Consider the following 11,209-nt stretch of genomic DNA (forward strand, 5'->3'; position numbering starts at 1 on the left):
AGCCTTGCGCCAAGCCGCTCTGCTTTTTGAGATTCCATTGGACGATGATCACTTTGATGTGGGGAAAGACGTATATCAGAAGTCTTTGGTGCGCATCGAGGACATACCTCCCATTCCCAATCAATCCGAAGACATGCCATCTACTCCTTCTACTGAGGCTGCGGAGGGGGGAAAGGATGATACTGATGCTGGTACTCGCGATGAGCAGTGATAGCTATATCTTGGGATGTATATTTTTTGCACGCTAAGACTGCTTATGCATGTCCTTTGCGATGTTTTGTGATTGTAATATTGACATCATATGATTTTTGTTTTAAGTGCGGTTTTACCTATATTATGCGAATGCTGACATTACCTGTTTCTGTGAGTTGAAACAATTTTGATGGTATGCGCTCCCCTACTGTGTTTGTATGTTGTAGCTGTTTTAGCGTTTGCTGCGTGCGTAGTGATATCGATTTGCTGTTGGATGCGTCGGGAGATTGATTTTAAGTAGTCGACCTTAGTTGGTTTGCAATTGCCAACAGGGACTTATAGGATGTCAACCTTAGTTAACAAGTGATGTTAACAGGGACTTATAATGAATGTTGGATGTCCTGGTAAGGACAGGTTGTCAACCTTGGCTGACAAGTAATGTCAACAGGGACTTTGCTTTTTTAAGAACCTTGTGATAGGACTAAACATAGATGTGCGTGCACCTGTTTCATTGATATTGGGCCTCATTAAAACCTTTCCGGCCATAACCCTCCTTAGGGAAAAAGACCGGAGTAGGAAAGAGTACCCTAAGTTACAAGGTTAGCTGTAATAAAATTTTAAATGTGTTACATTCCAAGTCCTAGGGACTGGTGTTCCTGATAATTGTTGCAGCCTGTATGCTCCTTTGCTTTCGTCTGTGAGGACGCGGAATGGACCTTCCCAATTAGCTGAAAACTTTCCCTCGACCTTCCTGGCATTGCTATTCATTCGCCATACTAGATCTCCTGGGTGAAATTTTCTGGGCTTGACCTTGGAGTTATACCTTCTTGCCATTCTCAATTTGGCGGCGACCTCTTGAATTTTGGCTTGATCCTGATGTTCTGTCAGAAGGTCTAGATTGTTTGCCAGGCATTGAGAATTGGTCGTTTCTTCATATTTCTGTTGACGCAGGGAGGGTTCTCCCATTTCAACTGGTATCATTGCGTCTGTCCCATATGTAAGGCTATAAGGAGTTTCCTTTGTTGCGGATTGGGGTGTGCAGCGGTATGCCTATAACACTTCTAATAACTGCTCAGGCCAAAGTCCCTTGGCCTGGTCTAGCCTTTTCTTTAGTTCTTGTAGAATGACCTTATTAGCTGCTTCCGCCTGGCCATTACCCTGCGGGTGCTCTACTGAACTTGTTACGTGTTTGATGTGCAGTCCCTGGTAGAATTCTTTGAGTCCAGTATCTGTGAATTGGTTGCCATTATCTGTGATTATAGTATGTGGGATTCCAAAGCGACAGACAATGCTTTTCCATACAAATTTTTGCACCTGTTGCGCCGTGATTGTTGCCAGCGGCTCTGCCTCCACCCATTTAGTAAAGTAATCGACAGCTACCAGCAAGAACTTTACTTGTCCCTTTCCAGGCGTGAATGGGTCGACGATATCCATTCCCCACTTGGCGAACGGCCAAGGTGAGGATATGTTGTGTATCTCCTCCTGCTTGACATGGGATATGTTCCCGTGTTTTTTACAGGGTATACATCGCTTGACAAACTTGGAAACATCTGCTACCATTGTGGGCCAATAGTACCCTGCCCTTAATATCCTTGCCGACATCGTTCTTGCTCCAGAGTGATATCCATATATGCCTTGGTGTAACTCACGCATAACATACTCGGCCTGCTCCATGTCGATACATTTTAGTAGGGGGGAGGTAAATCCTCGCCTGAATAACTCGTCCCCCACCAAGGTGTATCTCGCTATTTTTCTTTCCCAGTCCTTCTCCAGGGGCTCTGGTTTGTTTCCGGTTCTCAAGAAGCGGACGATGGGTGTTCTCCAATCCGAAGATATTTCGACCTCGTGACATTCTGGTATGTTGGTGGAGGGAGCTATTACCTCTTTTTGGAGGATCGCCTTGTATTTTCCTTTGCTCTTGGTGCTAGCTAATTTTGACAGGATATCTGCTCTGACATTGCATGCTCTAGGGACGTGCTCAACTTTGTGCTCCTCGAACCCTTGCAACATGTTTCTGACTATGTGATAGTATTGGAGTAAGAGGGGATCCTTGACTTGGAACTCTCCAGTTAAGTGTCCCACTGTGAGTTTTGAATCGGTGTGGCATACAATTCTAGCTACTCCCATTTCCTTGGCAAGTGCCAATCCTGCCACCATTGCCTCGTACTCCGCCTGGTTATTAGAAACTCTAAATTTGAATCGTAGAGATTGTTCCAGGACTATGTCATTTGGTCCTTCGAGTACAATTCCTGCGCCCCCTCCTCGTATATTAGAGGATCCATCAACATGCAATGTCCACCAGACATTTTGAATGTTAACATCTTGTAATTCTGTTGCAAAGTCTGCAAGTGATTGTGCTTTTATGGGGCCCCTTGGTTCGTAATGAATCTCGTATTCCGAGAGTTCTATTGCCCATGCGGCCATTCTCCCTGCAAGGTCTGGCTTCCTCAAAATCTTGTGCACAGGATGATCTGTTCTCACAATGATGCGATGATTCTGGAAGTATGGTCTTAAGCGGCGGGCTGTCATGAGTAGGGATAATGCCATCTTTTCTACTGTTTGGTACCGTGTTTCTGCATCCTGTAGGGTTCGACTCACAAAATACACTGGCTGTTGCTTTCGCTCCTTCTCCTGCACTATGGCAGCGCTTACTGCGTCTTCTGTCGCAGCTAAATAAACTACCAATGGGAGTGAAATATCTGGGCGTTGCAGAATTGGGGGTGAAGTCAAGAATTGTTTGATGCTTTCAAAGCTTTGTTCGCATGCTTCGTCCCAGTGGAACCGAGTGGCTTTTTTCAGCAATTTTAGGATGGGTTTAGCCTTCTCAGCAAGCTTTGGCATGAATCGGCTCAGGGCTGCTAGTCTTCCCATCAATCGCTGCACCTCCTTCAAGTTTTTGGGGCTTCTCATACTCGATATTGCTTCACATTTCTCGGGGTTGGCTTCGATTCCCCTGTTTGTCAACATGAATCCGAGAAATCTTCCCCCATCAACCCCAAACACACATTTTTCTGGGTTGAGTCGCATATTTGAATTGTTTAACGTGGTGAACACCTCTGCGAGATCTTTAACATGCTGCTCAATGGAATTGGATTTTACTACTAAGTCATCAACATATACTTCAAGATTTCTGCCTATCATTCCCTTGAAAATTTGATCCATGAACCTTTGGTATGTGGCTCCTGCGTTTTTCAGGCCAAATGGCATGACCTCATAGTAATAGTTTGCCTCTTCTGTGATGAAGGCTGTCTTTAACTTGTCCCTTGGGTCCATTGGGATTTGGTGATATCCTGAGAAGGCATCTAAGAAACTTAGGATGTGGTGGCCAGCGGCACCATCTACTAACCGATCAATATTAGGTAGCGGGTACGCGTCTTTTGGGCATGCCTTGTTCAAGTCTGTATAATCTGTGCACATCCGCCATTTCCCGTTGGGCTTTTTAACAATGACCACATTTGCTAGCCACGTGGTGTATCGTGCCTCCCGAATGAACCCAGCCTGTAGCAGCTTAGATGACTCCTCCCTTGCAGCCTTTCTCTTTTCTTCTCCCAACTTTCTTTTTCTTTGCGCCACCGGCTTCGCCTCCTTGAACGTTGAGAGTCTATGGCATGCCATGTCCGGGTCTATTCCTGGCAGGTCGGCAGTGGTCCATGCGAATGATATCTTGTTATGTACTAGTATTGCTGCTAACATTGATTTTTCTGATTCGCATAATGTAGCTCCTATCTGCAAGAACCTTCCATTATCAAGGGGTAGTACCTCAGTTCCCCCTAGCGGCTTAACCCGCTCCTCATCTTCCATTCGTGGGTCTAACTCTTGAATGGATGTTCCATCCACATAGGTGATTTTCTCTATATTGTTTGACGAGTGTAGCTTACGCGGGTTTGGCATCCGTAAACTAGCTATGTAGCACTCGCGCGCTGTCCTTTGATCCACATGAATTGTTACTATGTCACCAGTAAGAGATGGGAATTTCATAGCTAAATGCGGGGTGGAGACGATGGCTCCCAGTGCGTTCAAAGAGGGTCTTCCAAGAAGTATATTATAAGAGGTATTTGCATCCAGGACCAAGTATCGTATGGATATTGTTTTGGTGACCTTGCCCTCACCGAAGGTAGTATATAGGTCTATGTACCCTCGCGTTTGGACCCTTTCACCGGAGAAACCAACGATTTCATCTACAAAAGGAGACATTTGTTGCTCCGGGATTTGCAGCTTCTTGAAAGTTTCCCATATAATATATCTACCGAACTCCCTTGGTCAATTAGGACTTTTTTAACCGCAAAATTTTCAATTTCCACAGTGATTACCATGGGGTCATCCTGTTTAGGATCGATAGCTTTGAAGTCATCGCTAGTGAAGGTGATAGGAGGCATGTTTCTTCTGATGGGTGCCGACACTGCATTGACTGATTGCACTACTCTTAGATGTTTCTTACGAGCTATTGCGGTAAATCCCCCTCCAGCAAATCCGCTAGCGATCGTATTAATGGTTCCTCTTAAGGGGGGCTTGGGGCCTTGCTGCTGATTCCTTCTTTCTTCACGGTCATGCCGATTTGATGTTCGATAGCTGTGATGAGAGCCAGACTCTCTATGGTTAAGGGTCTCTTTATGGTAAGCATCATATCTCCTTGTGTCTCCTGCTCTGTCCCCGTTGCCTCGGGCTACAAAGCGCTGGAGATGTCCAGCTTGAATGAGTTCCTCAATCTTATCCTTCAGAGCTGCGCATTCCTCTGTTGAGTGGCCAAAATTTCCATGGTATCTGCATTGCCGCGTGGTATCTGCATTTGGAGGTGTGCTTGCTCTTTTAGGAGTAGTCAAGAGGTCAGTGTGCAAGGCCTCTTCTAGTACTCTTGACCTCAAGGCATTCAGGGGAGTATACTTGGTGAATCGCTGGGTTCGAGAATGGGTCGGTGGCCTTTGTGGGGCCTTACGCATTCCTACGTCAAATTTTCTGTTAGAGGTGTTGTCCTCGACGGTAACTTTGTTCTTGAAGTCCTTTAGCTCTTCCATCCGCATATATTTAGCCGCTCTTTGCCTTAGCTCTGCCATACTGGTCGCTGGCCTTTTGCACAAGCTATCAGCGAAAGGTCCGCTTCTTAGCCCATTGATCATCTGGTGGAAAGCCACCTCTAGGCTTAAATTGTCTATGCTGAGAGCAGTTTTCCCGAAGCGTTCTACGAATGCCCTGAGGGGCTCTCCTTTTTCTTGGCGCATATTTATTAGGGCTAGAGATGTGAGGTTATGCGGGCGTGATGTGGCAAATTGAGTTTCGAACTGAGCAGTTAAAGCGTCGAAACAATCAATGGAGAAGGGCGCTAGGCGAGTGAACCAACTAAGGGCTGCTCCCTTAAGAGAGGTGGGGAACACCTTACACATAATGGCATCTTCGGTGGAGTATAAGCCAACTTGTGTGAGGTACACATGCATATGCTCATCAGGGTCTGTTGTGCCATCGTACCTATCGATGACCAAAGTTTTCCATCCCCTAGGCAGGGGGGTCTCCATTATTCCGTCAACAAAGGGGTGCTTACGCGCGTTTTTCTGCACCACGAGAGTTTTGGCGGTTGCCCTAGTTGGGGGGTTTGGTGTGCTCTCCTCGACGGTCTCAGCGCGTTGGGATTGAGAGGTAACTTGGGTTTTACTGGGACGTGGTTGCTCCCTTTCACCCTCTTCATTGTTGCCTTCCAATTTCCGTTTAATACTAGCATTTTCGGCTCGGAGCTCTGCCAACTCTTGTTGTATGGCTCGCATGATTGCCATCTGACTGCTTTCTGCTACTTGCGCCTCCTGTCCGTTGCTGGTCATGTTTCTCGTGGACACCATGTGCATCAACTTGCCTCGGGCCCCACGGTGGGCGCCAAATGTTCCTACCAAGTACTAATGTACTGGTAAACACAAAGTTGTATAGGGACCAATGAATCTAGTAATGCACACGTCCACCCTCTTCACTTCTGTTCTAAGTCCAGGAACCTGAATGTCTTCTCCCACGTGCCTGAATGTCTCCTCCCAAGCGCCTGAGTGTCTCCTCCCAGATAACCCTCTTCACTTCTGTTCTAAGTCCAGGAACCTGAATGTCTTCTCCCACGTGCCTGAATGTCTCCTCCCAAGCGCCTGAGTGTCTCCTCCCAGATACCTGAGTGTCTCCTCCCAGATACCTGAGTGTCTTTTTCCGATGAAGGATTCTACTGGCGGGGGGCCTGCGAAGTCACTCCGACGCTCAAGTCAGTGTCAGAGTAATAAATGACTACCATAGTAAAGAATAGCATGTCGTTTTACCTCCTGAACAGTGCCTTTTATACTACTTTAATGGGCCAAACCTATTGGGCCTGAGAGTTACAGTGCTTAATATGTATTATGTCTTATTAACTGTGCTTAATTAGTCTAATTCCTGTCAATAGTAAAGGTTCCTTTCTGCACGTGCTTAGTACATTTGGCAGCTTACTTTGCTGAGGTATCCTCTGCCCTTGTGCTAAGGACATATAGACTCATTTCTTAGTTTGCTATTATGACCTCTCTTGTCTTCAGATATTTACCTGCCCTGATAAGCCTGTGTATCACGCAACCTGGATAGAGTATATTCGGGTTGATGCATATCAGGATTATCGGGCTGGAGTATCTTCGGCCCCTTAGGCTCTAAGAATATATTTGGATTACGCATTGGCATGTACCACGATTATTGGGTAGGAATATCTTCGGCCTTTTGGTCCTCTCAGTGGCTCCACATGAACCTTTTCCCAACGTGTACAGATTTAGATCTTGGGCCTATAGACTTTTGATCCATCTTTGGGTGTTCTATTCATTTTCGAGTATCAGATAGAATCTCACACGATCGAAATGATATACAATCAGTGTCCCAAACTTGAGCTTAAGTGTTTGAGACGTAAAGGCTGAAAGTTTCTATTAAGAAATTTTTAGATACTTTCTTGCCAAACTTTTTCACTTATTTTGCTTTAATTGGTTCTCTTGTCTTGTCAGTTTTAAATTTGGTGTCATCTATTGCGGTTAGCCACTTTAGTTTCCACTCTAGTGCTTCACTTTCTCTCATGTTATCTCTATGTAAGTTTCTCCCTTTTTTGTTAAATTTCGCGTTTGTTTCTAGTTCATAATAATTTATGGTCTAATTTATTTTACCTCGACAATTTTGCTAGGAAAGTTTACTCCAAACGAGTAGGTTGGAATGTTGTTTTCCTTCGAAAGTATTGTTGGATTTAGTCGAGTGATGACTCGCTCCCAGGTGAGCTGAAATTTGTCTTATTTTTAGTGAGTCGATGACCCTATCCTAAGTGAATTGAAATTTATCTTGGTTTTAGTTGGGCGATGACCCACTCCTAGCTGAGCTAGAATTTATCTTGTTTTTAGTCGGGCGATGACCCGCTCCCAAGTGAGCTGAAATTTATCTTGATTTTAGTTGGGTGATGATCCATTCCCAAGTGAACTAGAATTTATCTTGTTTTTAGTCAAGCGATGACCCGCTCCCAGTTGAAATTTATTGATGATGACCGGTTTTAAGTCGAGCTTTTGAATTTAGTTGGTGATAACCTATTCCTAACCGAGTTGATATGTCGAATTTAAACTGATCTTTAAATATAGATGCAAAATTAGAACCATATATAAATTTATAACTCAAAATACATATAACAATGGTATTGTTTATAGAAATAAATTTATCTATAATTCAAAATAAAAAATTGTTATATATGAAAAGTCATAATAATATAAAAAAGTGAATAAATATTATTTTTTATAAAATATCACTAAAATATTTAAGTTAGTTAAAATAAAATATTATTATAAATATGTAAGTTGGTTAAAATAAAATAATTTTTTATAAAGCATCATAAAAAAAAATTAAGTTGGTTCAAAATAAATATTTTTATTAAATATTTAACTTTGTTAAAATAAAATATTACTATGAGTTGGTTAAAATATAATTATATGAAACATATTAATATTTAGAATTCATAATGAGTTCGAAATTGCCCTCGCCTCTTCGTTTATGGAGCTTCTCTTTCAGTCTTTTGCATTCAACCGAAACCTGAGGAACACCTCAAGAGCATCGGTAGATATTGACCAACATGTTTGAAGAAACCAAAAAATATACTCAATTTATATATTTAATTATTAACATTAATAAAATAAAAATAGTACATAATTTAGTATAATTGTAACTATAAAATAAATCACACATGTCTAAGGGATTGCCCTTTGCTCTTTTATGTTCTTCAACTCATCACTAATTGGATCATAACTAAAAATTTTAGCTATTTTTTTAATGTAAATAAGTATATTGTCGGCAATAAATTTATCTTTCTTTTTATTTCACAATTTTGTTTTGATAATTTTCATTGTAAAAAATGATATTTTTGTTGTAGTTGTAGGAAAAAAAGAGTTAAAATAAGACGAAAAAATGATCAATCAGGTAAAATATCTTTGACTTTACTCTTCTTGCCAAAGATTAACATAATTCAAGCATGATTAATAAATTATTCAAATATTGATGGTTAGGAGCATCAATAATAATTTTAAGTTGTATTTGATATGAGCCTTTTCATGGGAATGGTCACTGATTTGTCTTTATTTGTTCACATCAAAAACTTTTTGATAGGAATGGTCAAATCTATGTTTTCTGTTTATCCCGAATGAAAATAGTTTTTTTATATTTATTTATCTTTTATTATGATAATATCAAAATCCAAAATTTTTTTATTATCTAGTAAAATTTAAGTAAATAGGACAGTTGTCAACTCCCAATTTCGTTGGCGTGAATAAATTTTTTCGAAAAAAAATGAGAAAATTTTCTTTTTAACATGAAATAAAAAAAGTGAAATAAAAAAAGTGAAATAAATATTCTTTAAAGATTTTCAAACTTTAAAATTTTAGCAAAAAAAAACATAAAATAATAAAATTAATAATAAAAATAAAGATAAAATAAATAAGAGAGAAGGAATAGCCCAATTTATTTTTTAATTATCATGTCCTTTTCATTTAGTATGACATCCCAAAGATTTTATACATATCCCTCACATTCACTCTTTGCTTTCTACACTCGTTGTCACTTTCTTTTAGAAAAAAATATATATATATATATGATTTCAATTAGAAACAACATTTTTTTTATAATAACTAGAGACAATGTCACGATATTATGCTATGATTTGATTTTTGTGAAGTGTTGTATCATAAATTTTCAATTAGAAAATGAGATGATTCTGATAATTAGAAGCAATATTCTTGATAATATTAAAATCAAAAAGATTTTCTACATTTCTCTTTCTTTTCCTTCACCACTCACACATACATGTGTCTTATTTACCTCTTTTGGGAGAAAAAAGAATTAGAGAAGAAGGTAGAAAAAAATAAGAAAAAAATAAGAGAAAAAAAAGGAGGAAGGTAGTTGTAATGTAGGAAATAAAAGAGTGAGATTGATAAAGAAGATGACGAATTGAAAAGTTTGGAATGTATCTTATTTTTTTCTTTTAATTTATTTATTCATAATTTTCATTATATTTTGTTTTAATATTGTACTCGTTTGTGTTGAATACCTAATTTTGACATTTTTACTTTAGAAACGTTATTTCATATCGTATGACACTCATTTTTAATTTTTAATTTTTTTATATAAATGTGTGTGTGTGTGTGTGTGTGTTTGTGTCATTATGGAGGGAAATATGTAAGAGCAATGTCAATCTTTGTGCATATTTAATTAAATGTACCATAGGACGTGCATGGTGTGTGTGTGTGTGTGTGTGTGTCATTATGGAGAGAAATACATAGGAGCAATGTCAATCTTTGTGCATATTTAATTAAATGTACCATCTTAGGACGTGCATGGTGAGGTGCTAACACAATTGGACCCAAAATATTGATATTCGTAGACCTTATCTTATCTTTTTAACGATCCCAAAATACTGATATTTGTAGACTTTGTCTTATCTTTTCAATTTTTCCATGGTTTTTTTAATAAACTATGATGGCGACTTCAGACTCTGTTTTTAAATTTTATTTCTTTATTTGTCGTCTCATTACAATTTTGGTTGTGATAAGTACAAAAGGAAATAAAGAGATATCTAATTTAATTCATACCGATTGTCATTATATATTACATATTTAACTTAAACTATTTCAAAAAATTTGGGGGACCATGGCCACCCCACTCCTTCAATGATCCACCATTGTTTAATAACAAACTCTTTTCGTGTGATTGACCCTCGACCCCCACAATCTCTACACTGGTTTGAATCCATTATTGCAACTCCTCATTTGCTTTCTGCAATTGTTCTTTTTCACGAAAGACATCCTCCATCCTTTGTTGCGACTCTTGTTCTTCTTTACACAATGACTCATGTTTGGCTTGGGTAGTATCAAATTGAGCATGAGCCTCCTCGATATGTCATGTCCTCCTTTTCTGGCCTCAACTCCTAAGTGGTTTGCAAAATTTGTTGCATTGTTAAACCATTGTCGTTTACGTCTTCACCTTGATGATTTGCATTGTCTCTCGTATTCCTCAGTTACAAATTTGAATAACAAGTGTGGTTAGGATCGAGCTTTATCGGGTGTCAATTTGTTCCCTTAAAAGGCTGAGTATTTGAAATCGGAGAACAAATAGAGAGTGAATTTTTTGATTCAAAGTTAACAATACTTTAAGTCAGAACATCCAAATGCTTTAGTATGTGTAACAAATCATGTATCTTCAAAATAAAAAGATAATATTTCAATTACAAAAATAATAATAAAATATAAACTCCTTTATTTTTTTCTAAAATATCTCCTATATTACAAGATTTGTAAATTAAATTAAAAATTCTTATAAGACTTAACCCAATTTCTAATTCTATAGACTTTGGATAAGCATTCAAGTGTTCTATCCATTTTCAAGTATTAAGACAACCAGAACCGTATAATACCATCATAAAATTATTGAATTACGAGTAATTCACTTGATAGATTTTAATTAAAGTTGAAAATGTAATTGATAGACTTTTTATAAGTAAGTATGATAAAATATGAAACAACTG

At 39.2% G+C, this 11,209-nt stretch overlaps 1 pseudogene; it reads right to left on the reverse strand.

Moving 5' to 3' along the window:
• Positions 1-792: 792 nt before the first annotated feature.
• On the reverse strand, positions 793-6,858 carry LOC146887905 (uncharacterized; annotated as a pseudogene).
• Between the last annotated feature and the right edge of the window lie 4,351 nt (positions 6,859-11,209).

Source organism: Vigna unguiculata, chromosome 3 (genome assembly GCF_037176805.1).
Source record: "Vigna unguiculata cultivar grain cowpea cultivar isolate G323 ecotype 2 chromosome 3, ASM3717680v1, whole genome shotgun sequence".
Taxonomy (NCBI): Eukaryota; Viridiplantae; Streptophyta; class Magnoliopsida; order Fabales; family Fabaceae; genus Vigna; species Vigna unguiculata.